At 48.5% G+C, this 25839-nt stretch overlaps 1 protein-coding gene across 3 annotated transcripts in view; it reads right to left on the bottom strand.

The window, feature by feature from the left end:
• The window catches only part of IKZF3 (IKAROS family zinc finger 3), a 631603-nt gene that overhangs the window by 325599 nt on the left and 280165 nt on the right, over positions 1-25839 (bottom strand). The gene's annotated exons all lie outside the window — the stretch shown is intronic.

The raw sequence follows: 25839 nt of genomic DNA, 5'->3' as shown, positions 1-25839 counted from the left end.
TCCAAGCTATACGCCCTCCTTGCTGAAACCGCCGGGACACCCTTTCCCCATACGAGTCACTGGGAACAGGACTTGGGCCTGGCGCTGACTCAAAAAGATTGGCATTCTATTTACAAGCAGGCCCGCCAGTGTTCTGTCTCAGCCCATTATCAGGAAAATTGCTATAAAATGATCACCCGCTGGTACCTCACACCTCAACTCTTGCACAGGCGTTATCCCCACTTAGACGACCAGTGTTGGAGGGGCTGCGGATCTACCGGGACATTTTTTCATATATGGTGGCAGTGCCCGAGGGTAAAGGGCCTCTGGACTGCCGTGGGCACATTGGTTGGAGGAACTTTTGGGTGCCACTGGACTATATAAGGCTAGTTTTATGCTTCTTCACCACCCACCTTCGACCCTCCGAAAGAATCATATCCATTTCTGCCAACAAGTTTTTATTGTAACCAGACCGACAATTGCTCAAGCATGGAAACTGGCAGAAGTACCCTCATTGAAGGTAGTACAGCATAAAGTTCATCTTGCTTGTAAGCTGGTGGCGATTATGGCGGATCTCCACGCGGCCATCTCCAAGTTTCACGCTGCTTGGTCTCCTTATCTGCGTTGGGAGAAACGACAGACAATGTCTTAAAACTGGGTCGTACCCTGAGTTATGTAGGTTCTTCTTGATGAATACCACTCTGTATCTTTACCTTTTTCTGATGTTCTCATCTCCTTTTTTCTGTTAAAGTTCTTAGACTTTGCCATCTGTCACTCGACGAGCACATGGATGTAGGGGGGGAAGGGAGGGATCCTCTGGGAGGGGGGGTATACGGCACCGAATATGAAACTAATGTGTTTTACCGATGTATACTGTTGTGCTGTTTCACTTTGTAATTCTTGATAAACTAATAAAATTATTAGTAACAAAAAAAAAAAAGATATAGTTGCGATGGAGAAGGTACAGAGAAGAGCAACCAAAATGATAAAGGGGATAGAACAACTCCCCTATGAAGAAAGGCTGAAGAGGTTAGGGCTGTTCAGCTTGGAGAAGAGACGACTGAGGGGGGATATGATAGATGTCTTTAAAATCATGAGAGGTCTTGAACGAGTAGATGTGACTCGGTTATTTACACTTTCAGATAATAGGACTAGGGGGCATTCCATGAAGTTAGCAAGTAGCACATTTAAGACTAATTGGAGAAAATTCTTTTTCACTCAACGCACAATAAAGCTCTGGAATTTGTTGCCAGAGGATGTGGTTAGTGCAGTTAGTGTAGCTGGGGTCAAAAAAAGTTTGGATAAGTTCTTGGAGAAGTCCATTAACTGCTATTAATCAAGTTTACTTAGGGAATAGCCACTGCTATTAACTGCATCAGTAGCATGGGATCTTCTTGGTGTTTGGGTAATTGCCAGGTTCATGTGGCCTGGTTTGGCCTCTGTTGGAAACAGGATGCTGGGCTGGATGGACCCTTGATCTGACCCAGCATGGCAATTTCTTATGTTCTTATGTTCACATTGCGATAAATAGGCTATTACCTTAAAACCCGCCCCTCTTCTTATCGCATGCGATATTTTGATGAATCTAGCCCTTAGCCAGATAACTGGGGCTGAATAATGGCTTCCAAGATATCTAGATAAAGTTGTCTGGATAACTTTAGAATTCCTCTACAGTACGACCAAACTTACCCTGAGTAAGTTTGGTCGTACTGTAGAGGAATTATCCAGATAAGTCAGCCCCATCTCAGAACATTTTAAATCTACTCAAATAAATCAATGGCAGTCAGCATGTTGGGAAATTAAAATTCCATAGTTTGTCCAGCTAAGTTTGGACTTAGCTGGAAAAACTATTTGGAATATGGGTCTCATTATATCTGGCTAGGTATGGGCTAATTTTCAGCCACAACCTTTACAGCTCACTTGCAGATGAAACTTTGCCTGCATATAGACAGTTATAATACAGCCAGCTTAGCTCCAGGTCTGCCATACTCCTAAGCACTACCTCAAACTGTTGCATCCGTCGCTGCTTGACACCCTCACTCCGCCCTCTCTACCTCTGTGGCGACTCCCTCTGGGTTTGATGGATGGCTGCAGCCGCGGCGTCTCCATGCTGTTTCCCTCCGGTGTCCCCGAACCGGCTCGATGCTGCGGATCCGCCATGTTGCCTAATGACATAGGGCGCGCTCGCTCCGACTAATGTACCAGCAAGGGTGCGAACCTCTGGGGCGTCCCCCTGAGCTGACGTCATCCACTTCCAATATTAAAGGTCTCAGTATTCGCTATCGGGTTAGCAAGGGATTCGTTCCAAGCTACTCCGCCTCCTCGGATTTACCAGGGGTACCCACTCCTCGGGGGCCTCGCTCTCTTTTCTTTATTTCAGATTGCAGATAGGAACCGGTACTCGATCCACGAGGGCCCATGTTCCTGAATACTCTGAAGATTCACTACTGCCTGGAGAATCTGTGAGTTACCATTGCTCTCTCAGAGCTTTCCCTGGAACCAGGTACTCGCTCCTCGAGGGCCTAACCCTTTCCAGCTACTGAGCCTCTTTAAGACCTTATGTGAGGGGGACTTCCGGTGATGACGTCACCAAGACCGACGGAGGAGACTTGAGCTCCGAGGTCCCTCGCGGGTCCTTCCCCCCCGATAACCCTTGAATCGACGGCGATATGAACGGCCCTCGCCTTGGGGACCTGCGGCAATCGATGGGACCCCGAGGCAGTCAGTTTTAAGCTCTTGAGCGACGGATGCTGGCAGATTTCATCGGGGGTCTGAGCTGCCGCGGCGCGGCCAAAATAGCCAGCGGCGTTTTTTAAACAGAGACCCAGGAATATCACTCGGAGGGTCGGAGGATCTGTACATGTGTCTGGGGGAGACGTGGTGTGGTGTGATATGCAGGAGCTGCTGTTGGGCCGCATTGGACCTATTTCCACCAGGTACTGTACATATGCCTGTTGGAGAGTGGGGACAGGATCCTTGAGGTTGTCTTACTGATCAATAGCCCGGGTACTGTTGTATTCTGGCCCTCCTTTTCCTCTTCCTGGTGTGGAGCGCAACTGGGCTGAGTCCTGTCATGCTTCTTGGAAGCTCTCTGTTTGGCTCCGGTTGAAGACTGGCCTCGAAAGGCTACTAATCTAAAGCGGGTGACTGCCTGTACTTCCAGCTTCGCTGCTGTAGTCCACTGGCTATTTGGATTTTTTTTTTTCCAGATATTCCCTGCGGCAATCTCAGAATTCGTTGTTGCCTGTTACTGACTACTCGGAATTCTCTTTCACAGATATTTCATACTGCACTTCCAGACTTCAAGGCTGCCTCTCGCTGGCAATTTGGACTTCTTTGTTTTAGATATCTCATTAGTGTACATCTCACACCTGGTGGCTGTACTGCTGCCCAGGGGTACCCTCACAGTTCGGAAAGGGGGGGATGCGATAACGGAGTGCGCGGAAGAGTGTTGTCTGCCGGTCCCGCACCCCTGTTGCTAAGATGGCGGAGGCCCCTGCAGGCACCAAGGTTCTTGACTCGCTGTCTGCAGACACTCTTCTTCAAATCTCTCAAAGTGTCACCGCAGCTCTAGATCTTCGCCTCACTAAAATATAGGCCTCCATGGACGATATCAAATCCACGCTGGAGGGTCAGACGAAACAATTGGATGAAGCGGAGCATGTCCTGTCAGATCATGGAGACCGATTGGGCGAGTCGGAGCGCATTGTGGAAGAGTTACAAGCCACTCACCGAGATTTGTTGGCGAAACTTGAGGATTTAGAAGATAGAAGTCGGAGGAACAACATCCGTATCATTGGGATTCCAGAGTCAGTCAAAGACAGCGGTTTATCTGAATTTGTGGAAGCCTGGTTACCGAGGCAGCTGGGCCTAGAGTTTTCTGTGGCATCGATGGTTTGTGAACAAGTACACCGAATTGGAATATTACGAGAGGGAGTGGTCAGACCCAGACTAGTACTAGCGAAAATTCTGAAATGGACTCATAAAACACAGATTATGCGGGCTTCCAAACAACACGCTTCCTTGGAATTCCTTGGGCACAAGATAGCAAATGTTGCTTACCTGATGTAACAGGTATTCTCACAGGACAGCAGGATGTTAGTCCTCACAAATGGGTGACATCGAGGATGGAGCCCAACCACGGAAAACTTCTGTCAAAGTTTCAGGAACTTTGACTGGCCCCTACTGGGCATGCCCAGCACAGCACTAACCCTGCTGCCAGCAGGGGTCTCCCTTCAGTCTTGTTTTTATAGCTACAGGCAGTGCCTAAAAAGTAAAATAAACGAACCCAACACCGCGGGGTGGCGGGCGGGTTTCGTGAGGACTAACATCCTGCTGTCCTGTGAGAACACCTGTTACATCAGGTAAGCAACATTTGCTTTCTCACAGGACAAGCAGGATGGTTGTCCTCACAAATGGGTGAGTACCGAGCTGAGGATGTCCTGACTTGCACCAAATGTACCCAACGGCGTGCAACTGGCACAACAACTGGGGTGTAATTTGGGAAAGGGCATCTGCACCTTACCGGGAAGGTGGAAGGGTGTTGGTACATCACGTAGGAAAAAGGTTACGCAAGACAGACTGGCCGAAGATGGAATCCTGTCTTCCAGCTTTATCCAAACAATAGTGGGCTGCAAAAGTATGGAGGGAACTCCAGGTTGCAGCCTTGCAGATGTCAGGAAGCGGCATCGATCGAAGGTGTGCTACTGAAGTCGCCATGGCCCTCACAGAGTGTGCCTTGACACGGTCTTGAAAAGGAATGCCAGCTTGCTGATAGCAAAAAGAAATGCAGTCCGCCAACCAAGAGGAGAGAGCCTGCTTACCCTCAGGTTGTCCTAATTTGTTAGGATGGAAAGAGACAAATAATTGAGTGCTCTTCCTGTGAGCAACTGTACGGTCTAGATAAAAAGCTAGAGCTCGTTTACAGTCTAGGGTATGCAGAGTCTGTTCCCTGGAGTTGGAGTGGGGCCTGGGAAAAAAGATAGGTAGTATGATGGATTGATTAATATGAAACTCCGAAACTACCTTAGGTAAGAATTTAGGGTGAGTGCGGAGTACCGCCCGGTCCTGCAGGAGTTTAGTGTAAGGCAGATAGGTAACTAGGGCCTGTAATTCACTAACCCTGCGAGCTGAAGTGATAGCCAAAAGGAATAACACTTTCCATGTGAGATATTTTAATTCACAGGAGTGCAGAGGTTCGAAATGTGGTTTCATAAGGCGACCAAGAACCAGGTTAAGGTCCCAAGATGGGGCCGGCGGACGTAAAGGTGGCTTTAAATGGAGCAAGCCTTTAAGAAAGCGTGTTACAAGGGGTTGTACTGAAATAGGAACACCCCCAATACCTTCATGGAAGGCGGCTACCGCACTGACATGCATTCTAATGGAAGAGGTCTTGAGACCGGATTCTGATAGATGCCACAAATAGTCCAAGAACTGAGAGACTGGACAGGAAAGGGGATCAAGGGACTAAGAAGTGCACCATGATGTGTACCTTTTCCATTTGTATGAGTAAGATTTTCTTGTAGAGGGCTTTCGTGAAGCTATCAGGACACGAGAAACTGAATCTGAAAGGTTAAAGGCTGAAGGACTAACCTTTCAACATCCATGCCGTCAGGGACAAGGCTTGGAGGTTGGGATGAAGGAGGCATCCCTCGTTTTGAGTGAGCAGATGCGAGTCCTGTCCCAGAGGAATGTGCCTGTGGATGGAGAGATCCTGGAGTATGGGAAACCACACTTGGCGTGGCCAGTGCGGTGCTATCAGGATCATGGTTCCCCTGTCCTGGCGGAGCTTCACGAGGGTCCTCGACAGCAGAGGAAGAGGAGGGAATGCATAGAGCAGACCGGTCATCCACTTGAGGGAGAATGCATCCCTCGGCCAAGAGTGCTGGCTCCAAATGAGAGAGCAATAATTGTCCACTTTGTGGTTCTGAGGGGACGCAAAGAGGTCTATGTGGGGGTAACCCCACTTGTGGAATAGAGAGGTTGCTACTACAGGATTGAGTGACCACTCGTGTGGTTGGAAGACACGGCTCAGCTGGTCTGCCAATACATTGTCTACTCCGGCAGGTAGGTGGCCCTGAGGTACATGGAGTGGGAGAGGGCTTCTGCCCAAATCTGCGCATCTTCCTGACACAACAGGAAGGAGCCTGTGCCTCCCTGCTTGTTTATGTACCACATGGCCACCTGGTTGTCTGTCTGGATTAAGATTGAATGGTGTGATAGGCAATCTTGAAAGGTCCTGAGAGCATAGCGGATTGCTCGGAGCTCCAGGAAATTTATCTGGTGTTTGGCTTCCTCTAGTGACCAGAACCCTTGAGTTTGTAAATCGTTTACATGGGCTCCCCAACCGATGTTGGAAGCATCGGTAGTGAGGATGACCTGAGGATCTGGTGGGAGAAAGGGCAAACCCTGTAGGAGGTTGAAGGGATTCGTCCACCAAGCAAGAGACAGGCGAAGTGCGTTGGAGACGCGTATTATAAGAGGACAGAGGCTGAAGAGCTTGAGTCCACTGTAGTCTCAGAGTCCACTGTGTGACTCTCATGGCCAAGCGGGCCGTGGGAGTCACATAAACTGAGGAGGCCATGTGTCCCAGAAGAACGAGGAAGTGGCAAGCTGTAGCTGTGTGTTGGGACTGCAGCTGGCGAGCTAGGGACACTAGGGTTTGGACTCGTTGATGAGGAAGGAAGGCTTTTGCCTGTAAGGTGTCCAAGTCTGCCCCAATGAATGATAAGGTTTGAGATGGGACTAAGTAGGATTTCTTGTAATTTACCAGAAATCCTAGAGAAAGCAAAGTTCGAATTGTTAGGGTCAGGGAGGACCGAGCCAGTTGCTGGGTTGGGGCCCTGATCAACCAATCGTCTAAGTAGGGGTAGACGTGGACTCCTTCTTTCCTTAGAAACGCTGCAACCACTACGAGGTACTTGGTGAACACTCGTGGTGCGGATGCTAGGCCGAAAGGTAACACACGATATTGGTAGTGATTTCGGCCTACTAGAAACCGCAGGAATTTGCGATGAGATTGTGTTATCGCAATGTGGGTATATGCGTTTTTTAGGTCTAGAGAGCATAACCAGTCCCCTCTTTGCAGCAGAGGGAGTAGCGAGCCCAGGGTTACCATCTTGAACTTCTCCTTGTGAAGGTACTTGTTGAGGACCCTCAGGTCGAGGATGGGACGAAGTCCCCCTGACTTTTTTGGGATCAGGAAGTACCTGGAATAGAACCCTAGGCCTCGTTGCAAGGGAGGAACGGGTTCTATAGCGTTTGACTGTAGGAGAAGAGAAGCTTCCTGTTCTAAAAGAAGAGAATGATCGGTAAGACTCCACGCCTGCAAGGGTGGGGAGTCTGGAGGGAGAGACAGGAAATTGAGATGGTAACCCTGTGCGATGATCGCTGTCACCCTCTGATCTGTGGTGATCTGATGCCACTGATGTAAAAAGTGGCATAGCCGACCTCCTACTGGAATGGCTGGAAGAGGGGTCTGGCATGTGCTCTCTAAGTGGAAGTCAAAAACCCGCCGCAGGGCCAGGAGGTGGAGCTGCTGCAGGTTTTTGTTTACGAGCCTGGCGAGGCTGAGTCTTATGGTAGGACCGTGCAGGCCGAGGCTTGGTAGATGGGGGATAATACTTTCGTGGCCTAAAGAAAGACTTTTTGGAGTCCTTCCTAGATGGTTGTTTGGAAGGCAAGTCAGGAGGAATAGATGAGAGCTGCTTTAACGTCTCATGATGATCCTTCAATTCAGCAACAAGTTGCTGAATTTGCTCACCAAACAGATTATCCCCTAAGCAGGGCAAATCCGAAAGCCTGTCCTGAACTTCTGGGCGAAGGTCAGATGATTTGAGCCAAGCCCAACGTCTAGCAGAAATAGCTGTAGCAGAAATTCTAGTAGAAGCATCGAAGATGTCATAGGCGGTTCGGATTTCATGCTTTCCAGCTTCAAACCCTTTATTTAAAAGGGACTGAATCTGGGGCTGGAACTGCTCTGGCAAGGCGTCAGCGTATTCTTGCATTTGCTTTAAAATGACTCTGTTATATTGAGTCATATAAAGTTGGTAAGAAGCTATTCTGGAAATCAGCATAGCTCCATGGTAAACCATCCTACCTATACTATCTAGGAATTTATTGTCCTTAGTAGGAGGTATGGAAGAGTGTGGTTTTAGTCGTTTGGCTTTTTTCTGAGCTGACTCGACGACCACAGAATGATGATCCAACTGAGGTTTTTGAAAACCTGGCGCTGATTGTACAAGATATGTAGAATCAGCTTTTTTATTGACTGGGGACACAGAGCCAGGAGATTCCCAATTCTTTTTAAGAAGGTCTAGAAAAACCTGATGAATGGGAATAGAGGTGATGACTTTCGGGGCATCCAAAATTGGAGCAATTCCATCATTTGGTGCCTATCATCCTGTTCAGATTGAAGTTGGAAAGGAACCAACTCTGACATTTCCTTCACAAAGTTTATGAAAGAGAGGTCCTCAGGGGGAGAACGCTTTCTGCTCTCCGCAGGAGAGGGTGGTGAAGGCAAATCATCGGTGTCAGTAGAGGTATCATCAGTCCAAGTATCATAGGGATCAGGTTGATGACCTGGAGGCCCTCTAGGGGGCTGAACTCCTGAGGGCCCAGGTTGAGGCTCCGAATATTGGCTGGAGTCACCGGGGGCATCGAGAAAATCCTTGATGGAATCGGTGTCGATATCGGTGCCGGTGTAGGCATCGAGGGAATCGGTGCCGGTCTCGATGGAATCGGTGCCGGCATCGGAAACCTCGGTGGAGCAGAGGTGGCGTATCGCCCCTGAAGATAGTATCGGTGGCGAGGGGACGACCTGACCTGGTGGAACAATTCCCGAAGGGGGAATTCGATACGGTGTTTCTCCACCTGATGAAAAACCTGTCGGTGACAGCGGTCTTACCGGTGTCGGTGACACAGGTATCACCGGTGGAAGGGCTGTCATGAGCGCTTCCATCCGGTTGCAACAGCGGTGCCAGTGCGCTGCAATCGGCTCGGTGGCCGGTTCCGCTCCTCGGTGCCGGAGTCGGTGCCGGAGGAGGCTGGAACCGTTGCATCGCCTTATCGGTGGCCTCCTGGACCAGCCGGTCCAGTTCTGCCCGGAGACCAGGGGTAACAAGACCCGGCTCGACGGGAGAGGGAGGCTGAGGCTGAGCCGGAGGGACCACCGTCACCGGTGGGATCACGGCTCCCAAACCCGGAAGGGGTGAGGGTTGCCTCGGTGCCTGCGAAACAGAAGTGGACGGTGCCAACTCTGATCGAGGCTTTTTCTGCGGAGGCTCGGTCGATACAGAGGTCGATGACGTCGATTCCTCGACGGGCCGAGACTTATGACGTCGATGGCGATGTTTCTCCTTCCTATCTCCTCGATGATCAGGGGAAGGGACAGGAGTCGATGGCCGAGAAGTCGTCGATGGCGGACGGTCACCGGAGGGCTGTCGATGGTAGTAAGACTTCGACGGTGCCGGTTCCGAAGACGTCGATGCAATCGATGGCGTTGGGGTGCGAACATGGAAGAGGAGCCCCATCTTCTCCATTCTGGCTTTGCGACCTTTTGGTGTCATTAGGGCACATTTGGTGCAAGTCAGAACATCATGCTCACTCCCTAGACATAACACACAGACTCTATGAGGGTCTGTGATTGACATAGTTCGGGTACAGTCCGGGCACCGACGGAACCCCGATGCCATGGTGGAAGGCCAAAAATTTAGCCGCGGGACTGTCGACTGCCAGCGGGCCTCAAGGGCCAAAGTCGACGGAAGTCGATGAAACAACGGCAAAGACTTACCGGAGTTCCGCGGACGAAAAAATTTACCGAAGGGAGACCCCTGAGGGGCAAATTTTCTTCAGAATAACGAATTCTAAATTCCTGTCAGGAACGTGGTTAAGAGCTCTTTCACCGCGTGGCTACTGCTGCGCGGAAAAAAGAAGACTGAAGGGAGACCCCTGCTGGCTGCAGGGTTAGTGCTGTGCTGGGCATGCCCTTCAAGTTCCTGAAACTTTGACAGAAGTTTTCCGTGGTTGGGCTCCATCCTCGATGTCACCCATTTGTGAGGACAACCATCCTGCTTGTCCTGTGAGAAACTCCTTTTCAATGATTTCTCAGCGGCGACGACGGCACAGCAAAAGAGTATGTCTCCAGCATGTACTGAGCTACATAAGAGGGGCATCAAATTCAGGCTACTTTATCCAGCCAAGCTGAGTGTCTTCCATGATAACAAAGTTCTCTTCTTCACCTCTAAAGATGATGCGGATAAGTTTATCGCTACCTTGCCCGCTGCGGGAGGAGAATAACAGCCAGTTGTCGTAGAGATGCCTTCTTTGCTTTCGTCAAGGAGGTGATTAGTTGGCGAATCTGACTCCTGTTTCATGGATCTCTCCCTGCACTTGCTGTTGGAAGGGACGAATCTCCAGTTTCGTCACTGGGAAGTGTTAGGGCTTGACTTTGTCTTGATGTCTGAGGCCTTGCAGTGAAGCTGGAGTGTCGGGGTCCTCTAACCTGAGGGACCGCGGGGCTCCATAATGCTCTTCAAGTGCTGTTGCTCTAGCCTGTTTGTTTGAAAATGTTCTGTTGCTGTTTCGGGGGGGGACGGGGGGGACTTAGAGGGGGGCTCCTCTTTTCATTGCTCCAGGAAGTGGAGGGGGGAGGAGTGGCTCTGAGCCTCTTGGGACAGATGAATGGGCTATGTATGCTGTGGGTATGTGGACTGCAATGGCTGTGGTATGGTTGAAGTGCATGTATTTGGGGTGCATGTATTTGGGGTTTTATGTTCTTATGTTCTTATGAGAGAAGTGTGGCTTGTTGGGGTGGGGTGGGGGGGGGAACCCTGGGTGACATCCCGCTCAAGATGGTACTATGGCAGTTCTATATGGTTAATGGCCTCTGTTCTTTACTGGGGGTTTTTTCCCTATGATCCCGGTGGCTTAGGCTGGGGAGCCCCGGGACCCCTTATTGTCATAACCACTTTGATGTATCTCCTTGGTGATGCTCTTTAAGTACTCCCTAATATGGCCACGGTAAAATGCACATCTCTTAATGTAGATGGCATACACTCCCCTATTAAACGGAAGAAACTATTAATGGCTTTCAAACGCATGGGGTCACAGGTTGTGTTTCTTCAGGAGACCCACTTGTCAGCGAGCGAACATGCCAAGCTACAGAGAGAATGGGTGGGGCAGTGTTTTTTCTCCTCATATTCGTCCCGTAAACGAGGGGTGGCTATACTAATTCATAAACAACTGCCTTTTCAATCAGAAAGAGTATGGCAAGACCCTGAGGGTCGATATGTTATAGTTCAGGGAATGTGTAACCAGCAAAGAGTGGCCCTATGTAACATATATGCTCCTAATGTATATCAACATGCGTTTTTTACCCATCTCCTGGGGATCTTAGGTGAACTTATGGATTGTGCATTACTGGTGGGTGGGGACTTTAACATGGTAGTCAATAAGTTGGAAAACTGCAAACCCACTAAACCTATAGACTCTAATGATATACATAAAGGCCTCAATTTTTTGTGCCAAGAACTGTGCTTACTGGACATATGGAGGGCGTTACACCCGGGAGAACAGGACTGTACTTTCTTTTCTCATCTCCATGGGTCCTATTCCCGTTTAGACTACTTTCTGGTTTCGGAGTTCCTGTTTCCCAGGGTGACAACTGCTACCATAGGTACCTTTGCCTTATCGGATCATGCGCCGGTCTCTGTCACGGTATCATTGGGACGCTTACCCAAAGCCCCTTTTTCTTGGCGCATGTCTCCGGGCTTGTTTTTGGATAAGGAGTTCTCCCGCTTCCTTACGGACCACTGGGAGGAATATATGCTTTAAATAAAAAGCCTGGTATTACCCCAGGGGTTCTGTGGGAGGCCGGAAAGGTGGTTATGCGGGGCCACATTATAGCTTATGTAGCTACCCAGAATAAGAAGTGTAATGCTGAGATTCTTAAGCTGACAGAGGAACTGAAGCAGGCGCAGCTCAGGCATATTAACACAATGTCGGAACCTAGCAAACGTGAAGTAGACGAATTGAGGGAAACCTTGAATGCGCTATTGTTCCAACGAGCATCCAAATCTATGAAATATTATAAATATCAGCTGTACAGATATGGTAATCGAGGTCCAAGAAAACAAAGAGGTAGGCGATCTATAATAGCCGTCAGGTAAACAAAAGAATAGATGCCTTTATCTTTTCCAAATGTTTATTAGAGAGGTATATGTAAAATGCCCGACTCAGGCCGAGTTTCACAGCTCAACAGCCGCTGCCTCAGGGGCTAAAACCAAATAATATAACAAACAATGAATAAAATAAAATACAATCAAAATATGTAGTTACTTAAAAAAAAATTTTCATAGAAATTTTCCATAGAAAAATATTTCGAAAAAATATTATTTAAAATTATTTAAAAAGATGGTGACATCAAGGAAAAATTAGTTTACCTTAAGTAATCCAAAATCTTCAATTTAGTTTAGGAATGTCATCAAGCAACCAATAACTGCATTTCAATTATGCAAAACAAAAAAATGTAAATGATTATTAAAACCAATTACAAGCTTAGCTTAATAATCTTAAACATCCATGTGACAACTAAATCAAAAATAATTCAAATTAAGACATGGTTGCATACTGCAGTAAAGATGAAAAAATGTGTTAATTAAATATCAAAACTATCTGCCCACATATTAAAATGTAAATGTGCAAAAATAACCAGAATGGATCACAGATGAAAAATGTCCTCTATGCAGTAAGCTCTAAAAAGAGCAAGAACGAGTTTCCGGATATAGCTATTATTAACATGAATGCATGCAAACCCGTGTATAAATATTGTATTGCAACTAAAGTGCAAAGTTGCATGCAAATTATTTGTAATAATTGACACCAGAAAATAACCTTAAAAGTACCAAAAAAAATTTTTTTAGCATGGTGAATTGAATGAGCTCTTGCCCTCTGAACCTTTCTTCAAAAATGACGAAGTGTTTGATGACTTTATTAAGAAATGGGAACAAACGATTAACATCAGCAAAAGCTTAATAAGAAGCTCCCTCCATGCATCAACGCTCTTGGACTACTGTCGTTTTAAGCGTATTCCGAGAGGACTACGGGCGAATAAACCACCTAGCATGTTTCGTGATGATTCAACGTTTATGAACTGCTGGGAAGCAATTCTCAACAAATGTTCTCTCGATTTAATGATATTGATTATTAAGACTTCCAAACAAAGGGAAGACAAGCTAAAAAGTGGATTAGATGAACATTTCAATTATCTTAAGAAACATGATTTGTGCTTTGACATCATTCATGATGATTATAAAAAGAATGTGGAGAGTTTTACTAAAAAAATTGAAGGTAACGAAATATGATAAGTTCAAACGTGATGAAGCAGATTATAAGAACAATCATGTCTATTCCTGGCAGGGGACCCCGATTAAGCCCACGGAAAATCAATCCACTATAGTGTTACTCCCTAAACCTGGGAAGGATTTGCAAGAAGTGGGCTCGTACAGGCCAATATCTCTCATTAATGGAGATTTAAAAATACTGGCTGCAGTGCTGGCAGCCAGACTGAGTCTTCTTTTGCCCTCCGTGATTCATGGAGATCAAACATGCTTTATTAAAGGGCGCCAGGGTGTTAAAAATGTGATGCGCCTGATTGGCCTGTTAAGCTTTCATCCTCGGACTGAGGCCTTGGTGTTGAGTTTAGATGCGGAGAAAGCCTTTGATTCCCTTTCGTGGGATTATTTGTTTTGGGCTCTACAAGCATACGGCATATTGGGCGCCTTTCTATCTTGGCCGCAGGCACTGTATGCTCATTACTGGGATAGTGCCTGGTTACTTATTAATGGTGCCTTGTCGGAATCTTTCCCTATTTTATGTGGGGTTCGCCAGGGATGCCCTCTGTCTCTTCTGTTATTTGTATTAGCCCTAGAGCCTTTGGCTATTAAGTTGCGCTTGGAGGATGGGTTTCGGGGTCTTCGCATCGGCCGTCATCAGATGAAACTAGCAATGCTTGCTGATGATATCCTACTGTTTGTGGGGCAACCCCGGACTAGCATCCCTGTTATTATTCAATGCTTTAATGTCTTTCACTCCATCACAGGATTGACTATTAATTTTTCCAAATCGGAAGCACTTGCCCTTGACCCTGGAGTGCAACATCATTGGCCGGGAGGGTTCCCGTTTATGTGGGCTCAGAACAAAATGAAATACTTGGGGGTTTGGATCTCCCGAGATCCTCAGGATCTTTATGCCCTGAATATAAAAACCGCATTAGCAGAATTGGATGCTCAGCTCAAAGCTTGGCGCTCTTTACCTCTTTCCCTTTTTGGCTGAAGCACCCTTCTTAAAATGGTGTTTATGCCTAAACTGCTTTATAAATTGCATATGTTACCATGCTGGCTTACAAACAGAGATATACGGTGGTTGCAGTCTTCCTTTCAAAAATTTCTTTGGGCGGGGAAGAAATTGAGGCTACGCTATCAGGTGTTGATGTCTCAGAGAGAGGAGGGGGTCTTGGCCTGCCGGATGTCCGGTTATACAATGTTGCCTGCCAACTCCGATATGTGGGGGAATGGCTTCTTGATGAGTACGCATATTGGGGCGGATTTTCAAAGGCCCGCGCGCGCCAGCGCGCCTATTTTGCGCGTATCTTGCTACGCGCGTATCTTATAAAATCAGGCGTACTTTTGTTCGCGCCTGCTGCGCGAACAAAAGTACGCGCTCGCGCAACTTTTAAAAATCTGCTCCATTGTGAGGATGGTCTGGTTATTAGCATGGTAGCGCCTTGGTCTCCTCTGTATCTGATCCAGGCCAGCCCTGGGGCTTATCGGACCTTAACTATCCCTCTCAGGCTTGGCACTGGATACGATCACGAGGGGAAGTGGCTGGCCTTCCCTCTCTTTTCATGCCCTTACTGGGTAACCTGGATTTCCCTCCAGGCTGCCTCAACCATTTTCTTTTCGATGCCTGGCTACAGAAAGATTTGGTGTTCATTTTTCACTTTTATGCTAATGACTCGCCAATGGTGCGCGATTTCGCATCTTTGGCTAAAGACTATGACTTATCTAATAAGCATTTTTATGCGTACTTGCAGACCCGTCATTACCTCCACTCTTTTCACTGGACTGAGGAGTCCTTTCGTCAGGAGTCAGCTTTCACGCAACTTTTTTTGATGGGGCCATAAAGTGTAACATTATCAAAGGTTGGTGTACGTTCGGCAGAACATATCGCTCTGTGCCGCATGTGGCCTCACTAGCTAGGTATTGGATAGAGGCGTGGGCCATGGATATCTCTACTCCATACTTGCTTTCATGTTTCAAGCTTATGCCTAAAAGCCTGCCGGACCTCTCTCTTCAAGAGCTGCAATTTAAGATTTTGCATCACATTTTTGGCGATGACATTCGCCGCTGCCGGATGGGGACGGTATCTTCCCCTAAATGTATTAAATGTCAACAAGTGACGGGTACTCTGGCGCACAGGTTGTTTGCTTGCTCTGTTCTGAAAGCCTTTTGGACGAAAGTGCTTGCAGTAGTCGCTCAATGCACGGGCTCTTCTATCGGTTGGACGGGCAAGTTACTTCTTTCTGGATTAAGGGGTGCTCTCCCTTCTTATAAGTTGTCCTTGGATAAATTTGGCCACACTGCAATATTGTTGGCATGCCAAACGATTTTAGCTGACTGGATAACACCGGATACGCCACCCAATCTGCGGGCCTGGTTTGGACGACTGGCATTTACAATGCAAATGGAGCGGCTGGTCGCCCTGAATAATGAGAGGGCACGGTGTTACGAGCGCGCGCGGGCGCGGTCGTCTCGGGCAGGTGGTGAGCCCTTGGGCCACGGCAGGACCCCAGGAGGAGCCCAAGGCCACACCGTGGGAGGTGAGCTGAGCAGGCATGGTGAGCCAGGCAGGCAGGAACAGAAGCAGGGAGTCCGACCCTCAGCCGGACCTGCATGCCCATGGTAGCCAACACGGGGAAGTTGACTAGTGAACGGTCCTCCGACTGTTCCCGGCCCTTTCGGACCCGCCGCAGGGAACGGCAATGGGCAGCAGGCCGGACAGAGGCGAGGGCAGACAGAGTCCTTAAACAGAAGACATCAAACGGGGCAGAAGCAGGCTGAAGCAAGACGAAGACATCAGGACAAGGGCTGAAGCGAGACACAGGAAAGGCCCAGGCGAGCAGGAACTCCGATGCTGGATACTCACATCCGAAGCCCCCTCGGCTGGCAGAAGCTCAAGAGCCCGTGGGACGAATCCCTCCTGTTGGCCACTCCAGGGCCCAACAGGACAGAAGGCTCAGGAACCAGGTCAAGGCAGAGACAGGTAGACATCCGGACAAGGGCTGAAGCAGACACTGAAGACAAGGCTGGACGGGAACATTGCACTGTCCATCAGGGCGCCCTACTCAGCCCACCCGTGGGACTGAGTCGCGGACCACCCTGTCCCAGACGCGCCCTACACAGCCTAGGAAGGCTGGTCGCGGACCACGCTGAGAAGGAGGGCGCGGGGAAGACCCAGGCGAAAAGGAACTCCGATGCTGGGATACTCACATCCGAAGCCCTTACGGCTGGCAGAAACAGGAGCGGACATCAGGCAAGACACTGGACAAGGAACCATGGAAGACCTGGATCAGCACGGTTACAGCCAACTGTAAGGCCTGATCGAAGGCCGAAGACAAGCAGGAGTCGGAGTCACGGACCGGAGTCAAGGCAGGCTGAAGACAAGCAGGAGTCGGAGTCACAGACCGGAGTCAAGGCAGGCTGAAGACAAGCAGGAGTCGGAGTCACGGACCGGAGTCAAGGCAGGCTGAAGACAAGCAGGAGTCATAGTCACGGACCGGAGTCAAGGCAGGCTGAAGACAAGCAGGAGTTGGAGTCACGGACCGGAGTCAAGGCAGGCTGACAACAAGCAGGAGTCGGAGCCACAGAAGACCTGGATCGGCAGGGTTACAGACTACTGTAGAGCCCGATCCGAAGGCAAAGACACAGTGAACAGAAAGTCCTTAAATACTGGAGGTAGAAGGCAACTCCCTGGGAGGAGCCTGCCAGGACCGCCCACCGCTGGTCCTATAACTAGGGTAGAGAGCTGCGGGCCAGCCCCTAGGGAAGGGCGTCGCCCAACAGGAAGTCCAAACACTGAGGCTGCAAGCCACAGGCATGCCTCAGGAGCAGCTAGGCCTCTCAGGCCCTGGAGCAAGTCCTGGATGATGCGCAGGCGAGGCCCTGGCTTCAGAGCGGCCTCTGGAGGAAGGTAAGAGACCTCCTGCAGCGCAGCAGCAGGGGGGATCGCAACACACGGGACTCGATCTATCAGGCGTGCTGGTCTACTTGTTATGCCCTTTTGCCGTCGGATCTTCAAACTACTCTAAGTGCCACTGGATATCATCCTTCTTGGAAATGATTGGAACTTGTGCATTGCCACTTGATCTGAGAACATTGTAAGTTATGATGGGGACCGAACTTGGTTGGGGCCTCTGCAATCTCTTTTCCTGCAAATGTTTGACAATGTTTGTTATGGAGGGGATGTCTCCCAGGCTAGGGTAGGGGGAGGGGATTGTGGGTAGTGTGCGGAATGTCTGTGGTTGTCTGTGATGTGACTGGGTGGTGGGTTATGGTTTGAGTTTGCTCTGAATATTTTGGTCTGTAGGACCTTAAAAGGAGAGTACACGAGATATTATTACAGTTGTCTTTACTATGTTGGGGGTTGCTCTTGTAGTGAACCATGGTGTTACTTTTGACGCATATTGTGTTTTTCTTCCCCAAAGTTTGGTTTTGATTATCCTTGTGTTACCCTTTAATAAAAAAATGATTTTTGAAAAAAAAAAAAAAAAGATCTTATGTGAGATTGGTTATCTAGTTCTGCCTATGAACACAGCATACCCTGTCTACTCACTATCTATAGTCTCTCTACAGCTCAGCCACCCTGGGATCGCTGTTCCAGTACCTGAGGGACTTCAGCCCGGCCGGGCATATTAGCTCACTACTGCCACCTCTGGTGGTTCTACTAACCTGTCTAATAAAAGAACTATCTGTGTCTGTCTCCATAACCCAGCCTAGCCGGTGGTCCCTCTCAGGATATCCTCCTGGGGGCGCTGTCATCTGCCATCGGCCCAAGGATTCACCTATCTACCTTCTACAGCTGAGTGCCCTCTCCAAGCACTCCGCTGGTACAGATTGCTACTCCTTCCATCAGAGGTCTTCAGCAACAGTTCATAACAGATTGTTATCTACTCCCTTTACAGGAATGAGCATATCAGATTGCTAACTTCTCCTTCCACAGGAGTAGATTCACATCAAGATTGCTAACTCCGCAGTCTATACCCTAACAAGATTGCTAACTCCTCCCTCTCATGCAGAAGAGCATTACAGATTGCTAACTCCTCCCACCAAGGGAGCTGATTCATTACAGATTGCTAACTCCTCCCTCTCCTGGAGGAGATTCCTATCAGATTCCTAACTGATTTATAACAGATTGCTAACTCCTCCTCCAACAGGAGTATCCAGCATCGGAAACCTAACAAATTGCTAACTCCAGTGGATCCGGCTAAATTTGGAGAAGCAGTACTCCTGGGAATCCAGCTTAAGGTATGGGATGTCAGTAACCCATGGACCCGGCACACCTCTCCGCTTTGCAGGCTATACCGGGCCTGGCTCAGCGCATCTCAGAACAGGAAGAAACCTTGAAGAAACTCACTGCAGCATTCCACAAGCTTCACACACAGAAGATACAAGGCACAGCTTCTACCCAAGAAGGTCAATTACAGGAGGTAACTTTAAAAACTGCTGTTCCACTGGCTGCTCCTATTCGCTTCTCCGGAGAACTCCAGAAGACGCGGGGCTTTTTGAACCAGTGCAGCTTGCATTTCACCTTACAACCTTCATTGTTTCCCACGGATCTCTCTAAGACCACCTACATCCTGTTGTATTTGGATGGGAGAGCCTTCTCGTGGGCATCTATCTTGTGGGAATGCAAGAACCCTATTTTGCAGGACATAGAAGGATTTATGGACTTGTTTAAATCCGTTTTTGATGACCCTGCTCGTAATACTGTTGCAGGATTTGCTTTAGTGGACTTGAAGCAAGGCAACAGATCATTGGCTGAGTTTGCCATAGAATTCAAGACTCTTGCAGCGGAACTTCGCTGGGACCCCGGATGTCTCAAGACTCTCTTCTGCAGAGGCCTGGATACCCACTTGAAAGACGAGCTGGCCGCTCGCCAGACACCTGACTCGCTGGAAGAATTGATAGCCTTAGCTACTCGGATTGATTGTCGGCTCCAAGATAAGGTGAAGGAACTCCGGCCCAAGGTGTTAACTGGGTTAAAACAGGCCAGTACCCCTTCACCTCGGATGGGTCCAGCAATTCCTGCTGTTGATAAAGAAGAACCGATGCAAATTGGTCATGGTTACTTGACCTCAAAAGAGAGAAGAATTCGGAAGAAACGCGGCCTGTGCATGTACTGTGGTCAGCCCGGCCATGATGTTTCTACATGCTCCATACGTCCGGAAAACGGACAGGCCTAGGTCCTGCAGGAGGACTGTTCTTGGGCGATACGGCATTATCTCCTCCGCTCTCTCGTTCAGTCTCTGTGACCTCTGAACCAGCTACGGGTCAGACCCCTGCCCTGTTGGACTCAGGGGCAGGAGGCAACCTTATTCTCAGACGTCTTGTGGAAGACCTGAGGAGTCCCTTCGTCAAATTAGAAGATCCATTATTGTATCAACTTGAAGTGGGCTTTGGACGTTCCTTTACATCGCCACTTCTTTTGAAGATCTTATTGACGTCCACAGCAGTTCTACTCTGGCTGCTGATATTCATAGCGGTTGCTATGTTCGCCATGGCTAGATTGCGCTCTACATCTTTACCGTCTTCACGGACTATTTCTCAGAGATATCTGCTATGATTGTTTTACTCGGAAGTCGTGCCTGAAGGACTACAGCACTATTGGTTCCGAAGAAGATATCTCTAGCTACCAGCCTGTTTGATTTGCTGGTGCTGCCACCATCTCTCTTCCAGCAATTCTATGGAAGAGTTATCCAGAAGTGGGTTTTGGACGCACCCCAACCTTGCCACTTCTGTTGAAGTTCATTGACGTCCATAGCAGCTAAGTTATTGCTGCTGAGTTCACTTCATCCGGTTTCATTACTGAAGAAGTACCCTTAGAAGTGGGGTTGGACGCACCCCAACATTGCCACTTTCGCTGAAGGTTCAGTGACATCATAGCAGCTGAGCTATTGTTGCGGAATTCAACACTTTATCCAGTTACTTGACTGAAGAAATTACCCTTAGTAGTGGGGTTGGACGTACACCAACAGTGCCACTTTCACTGAAGGTTCAGTGACGTCATAGCAGCTGAGTTATTGCTGCTGAATTCTACACTTTATTCCGTTGCTTACTGAAGAGTTATCTTTAGAAGTGGGGTTGGACGTACCCTAACTTCGCCACTTCCACTGAAGGGTTGGTGAAGTTATAGCAGCTAGCCATTGCTGCTGAATTCAACATCTCACCCAGTTATCACTGAAGAGTTACCTTTAGATGTGGGGTTGGACGTATCCTAACATTGCCACTTCCGTTGAAGTCTCAGTGGCGTCTATAGCAGTTAGCTATTGCTGCTAAATACTATCTTTCATCCAGCATCATCTACAAGAGAGTCATCTTTACAAGTGGATTTTGGACATTCTTCAACATCACCACTTCCACTGAATTCCTCAGTGACGACCACAGCAGCTCCACCCTTTGCTGCTGATATCATCAATAACACTCTGAAAGATTCTTCCAAATCTCAAGATCCATCTGTCACCATTGCAGAAGACGAAATAGAATTCGAGATCAATGAGATTCTGGATGTTTGTAACAGAGGCAAGAATTTTGAATACCTTCTGATTTGGGAAGGCTTCGGCCCCGATTTGATCACTTGGGAGCCTCAGACCAATATCTTGGATAAAGAGATGCTTCATCAGTTTCACCTCGCGCATCCTTTGTAACCTAAGCCTGGTACCCGAAGAGGAGATTGCCATTTGAAGGGGGTACTGTTGCGTCCGTCACTGCTCAACACCCTCACTCCGCCTTCTCTACCTCTGTGGCGACTCCCTCCAGGTCTGATGGACGGCTGCAGCCGCAGCGTCTCCATGCCGTTTCCCTCCGGTGTCCCTGGACCGGCTTGACGCTGCGGATCCGCTATGTTGCCTGATGAAGTAGGGCGCGCGCGCTCTGACTAATGTACCAGCAAGGGCGCGAACCTCTGGAGCATCCCCCTGAGCTGACGTCATCCGCTTCCAATATAAAAGGTCTCAGTATTCGCTATCGGGTTAGCAAGGGATTTATTCCAAGCTACTCTGCCTCCTCGGACTTACCAGGGGTACCCGCTCCTCGGGGGCCTCGCTCTCTTTTCTTTATTTCAGATTGCAGATAGGAACCAGTACTCGCTCCTCGAGGGCCCATGTTCCTAAACACTCTGAAGATTCTCTACTGCCTGGAAGCTATCGCAGATACAGCCATTTGTGAGTTACCATCGCTCTCTCAGAGCTTTCCCTGGAACCAGGTACTCGCTCCTCGAGGGCCTAACCCTTTCCAGCTACTGAGCTTCCTTAAGATCTTATGTGAGATTGGTTATCTAGTTCTGGCTACTCACTATCTATAGTCTCTCTACAGATCAGCCACCCTGGGATCACTGTTCCAGTACCTGAGGGACTTCAGCCCTGCCGGGCATATCAGCTCACTACTGCCACCTCTGGTGGTTCTACTAACCTGTCTAATAAAAGAACTATCTGTGTCTGTCTCCTTACCCCAGCCTAGCTGGTGGTCCCTCTCAGGGTATCCTCCTGGGGGCGCTGTCATCTGCCATCGGCCCGATTCACCTCTCTACCTTCCTCTACAGCTGAGTGCCCTCTCCAAGCACTCCGCTGGTACAGATTGCTACTCCTTCCATCAGGGGTCTTCAGCAACAGTTCATAACAGATTGTTATGTACTCCCTTTACAGGAACTGATTCCTAACTGATTCATAACAGATTGCTAACGCCTCCTCCAACAGGAATATCCAGCATCGGAAACCTAACATAAACATAAGCTCTTGTTCTGAAACTCCTTTTCCAGTGTGCTGGCAGTGTGAGTCCACGTTTTTCACTGAAAAACTTTGCCTCATGTGCATTATTTATTCTCTTGAAGTATCTGGATGTCTCTATCACATCCCACATCTCTGCTAACCTCTACGGTATATATATATTTAGATTCTTATATAAAATCTCATAAGACAGCAGAAGGGGGCAGATAGAATATGTAATAAATCAAGCTGCAATATCTGAGTATTTTTCTTTTTGGAAAAATGGTTTCATCAGCAGTAGAAGGGGCTATTAAAATGTTTATATTGGATTATTTCATAAAGTTACTTTCAAAATATAGTTTTGCACACCTGTATTATGCACAATGCACTGGCAAATGGGATTGCTTTAAGCCAACATTTAGGAGAAAAATTGGAAAAATGCAAATTAGGGCACAATAACTTGTAGAGTACACAACTGAATAGTAGAACACTTTCTCTCTTAAGAGGTAATTTTCAAAGGAGTTGCGCGTATAAAAGCAAGTTTGCTTACTGTAAACGGTGTTTCCGTAAGTAGCAGATGAATTAGCCATGCTGTCAAGTGGGAACTGTCCGTCAGGCTTTGGAGGCGGAGCTTTACCAAGCTGTTACAGAGCTTAGCTCTGTGCGGCTGTGCATGTGTTCCTGCACAGGAAGGCAGAATCTCCTCAGTCTGTATCATAGCAGTAATGAAGGCTGTCCAGGGAGGTGGGTGGGTCAGCATGGCTAATTCATCCTGCTATCTACGGAAACACCGTTTACGGTAAGCAACTTGCTTTTTCCCATCGATAGCAGGGCTGAATTAGCCATGCTGTCATGGCTGTCACACTATGTGGCATTTGGTGTTGTCCCTTTTTGTAGCATGACCTTGTTTCTGTGGACAGCCTGTTGAATTGTTTATGTGGCGAAATTCTTCAAGACCGCTTGTCCCAGCTTGCATGCTCAGATGTTTGCTGGTCTAAACAGTAATGAACGCGAAAGTATGGAGAGATGACCAGGTGGTCGCTTTGCAGATGTCTAGAGGTGGGACATGATGTAGGTGGGCCACCGAGATGGAGACTGCTCGCAGTTGATGAGCATTTGGTCTTTTGTGCAGAGGAATGTTTCTTTTGTTATAACAGAATTGAATACATTGAACTATCCAACTGGAAATAGTCCGTTTTGCCACTGGCAGGCCAGGGGCATTTGGGTTAAATGAGAGAAAAAGTTGTGATGGCCTTGGGTTCAACTGGGTTCTAGTCTTGTAGAAGGCTAGCGCCCTTTTACAGTCCAGAATGTGCAGTAATTTTTCCCGTTCATTCTGATGTGGTTTGGGAAAGAATGTAGGGAGTTCGATGGACTGGTTGTTGTGGAAGGCTGAGACCACCTTTGGGGGGGAAGGAGGGATGAGTCTGTAGCACTGCCTTGTGGTGGAAAAACTGAAGGAAAGGAGTGTAGTGCACCAGTGCTTATAGTTCGCTGACTCGACAAGCTGATGTTACAGCAACGAGAAAAACACCTTCCATGTGAGGTATTTGATGTGTGCGGATTCCATGGGCTCAAATGGAGGTAGCATTAGTTGCTCCAAGATGAAGTTGAGATCCCACTGGAGGCTTGGATATTGGGGGCTGGAGATGGTAGAGGCCTCTAATGAATCTGGTAACAAGTGGGTGATGAGATATCGGGTGTCCCTGGAGAGGTTTGTGGTAGACCGCAATGGCACTCAGGTGTACTCGGACCGAAGTAGTTGCTAGTCCCGCTGTGTATAGCGTGAATAGATAGTCCAGGAGGGTTGTCGGAGCGCAGTCAAAGGGATCGCAGTGATGAATGGTACACCAGTGTTGCGTCCATCGGTGCTAGACGGCTTCGCCCCGTTTGCCTCACCTTGTTCACGGCTCCTCCCGCTTACCTAGGAAAGATGGCTCCACTGCGTCTACAAGCCGACCTCTCTGGCGTCCCCGGAACAGCTATAGTACAGCCTCCCGCCATGCTCCTCCCAGGCACCTACTAGGGAGTGCGCGCACGCGCCACCCACGTCTTTATTCCAACCTTGGCGCGAACCTCCGGGGCGTTCCTCCTTGCTGACGTCACGCCATCCGGGTATATAACCTATTCTAATTTGCTAGCTCATTGAGTTAGCAAGGACTCGAAGCCGTTCCTGTCTACGCTACTCTGTCGCTTCCGTGCTGTTGCTGGGAGCTCTCTTTCTGCCCTTCGGGGTAACTGCTAACCTGGGTACCCGCTCCTCGGGGGCCCTCTGCTTTATTTCAGGTGCCTTACAGGGAACAGGTACTCGTTCCTCCTGCCTCGGTGTCTGCACTATCTTCTTCAACCTGGTGGAATCGCATACCTACAGCAAACATCTAGTGTGTACTCTAACTCTCAGTCTATCTCATCCACAGTACTACATTGCTGGGAAACCTGCTTCGGAACCTTCCTATACCAACGGGGTGAGAAACGCTCCTTCTGTCGAGGTCCCTGAGACTGCTACTACCAGACCGACTCACTACTGCCACCTCTGGTTGACTCTTCAAGCTGTATAATAAAGAACCAACTTTGTGTTTGTGCTTTCTGAGTCTAGTCCAGTACTGTGGCTCCTCATGGGGCTCCTCCCCGTGGGCGTGGTCATCTGCTACAGTACACAAGGATCCACCCAAACACCACTTAACCATAACAACCAGGAGGCATAACACCTCTATTTTAATTGGTACGCTCTTCTGGTAGAGGGTTTTCTGGCCGCAAGTAGAATATCCTGAGTCATCTGCAATATTCCCTGTTCTGTTAGCGAGCTCTGCATTGGGTGTAGAAGGGCACCCTGCTCCTGGGATAAGAGGCCGTTCTTGTCTCCCAGTGGAATGGGAGTGTCGACTGATAAGCGGAGAAGGTAAGCGTACCAAGGTTGCCTGGGCCATGCCGGAGCAATGAGGATCAGGTCCACAGTCTCGGCTATGCATTTCTGAATTGTGCACATGATGAACGGAATCGGTGGAAATGCATACATTAGTCTTTTTAACCACGGGAGTAGAAAGGCATCCTGCGCCATGCGGAGATGTCTTTGAAGTACCGAGCAGAAATGAGGCACCTTCCTGTTTTGCTCCAATGTGAAGAAATCTATGGTCGGTATTCCCCACTGAGCAAAAATATCATCGGCCATCTTCTGGTTTAAAGACCAGTTGTGGGGGTGAAATATACGACTTAATCTGTCTGCCCGGCTGTTGGCTATTCCCGAAAGGTATGATGCTTGAAGGTGGATTGCATGACGAGTCGCCCAATCCAAGATGAGGAGTGCTTCCCTGCAGAGGATCTATGAACCTGATCCTCCTTGTTTGTTGATATAGAACACGGCCACTTGGTTGTCTGTGTATATTATGACACGCTTCCCCTGTAAGTTTGAGACAAAGGTCTTGAGGGCATATTTAATGGCTTCAGTTCAAGAAGACTGATCTGATACAACTGTTCTTGAGGGGACCATAGGTCCTGCGTTTGCGGTGGTCGAGGTGGGCTCCCCATCCTTTGTGGGAAGTGTCCGTTGTTAGAACCACGTTGTGAGGTGATACAATGAATAGTGCTCCCTAGAGAAGCATGTGCGGTTTTAGCCACCAGTCTAGTCTAGGATCATGTCTGGTAGAGATGTGAATCGGAACCAGAATCGGTTCGGATTTCAGTTCCGATTCACATCTCTATAGATGTGAATCGGAACCAGAATCGGTTCGGATTTCAGTTCCGATTCACATCTCTAATGTCTGGTGACAAGGATGTCCGAGATAATGGTTGAGAGTGTTGTTGTTGCATAGGAGGTGGATCCTTGG

Source organism: Rhinatrema bivittatum, chromosome 12 (genome assembly GCF_901001135.1).
Source record: "Rhinatrema bivittatum chromosome 12, aRhiBiv1.1, whole genome shotgun sequence".
NCBI classification, from domain to species: domain Eukaryota; kingdom Metazoa; phylum Chordata; class Amphibia; order Gymnophiona; family Rhinatrematidae; genus Rhinatrema; species Rhinatrema bivittatum.
Note: the sequence above shows the minus strand (reverse complement) of the source record. Positions and strands in the feature narration are given on the sequence as shown.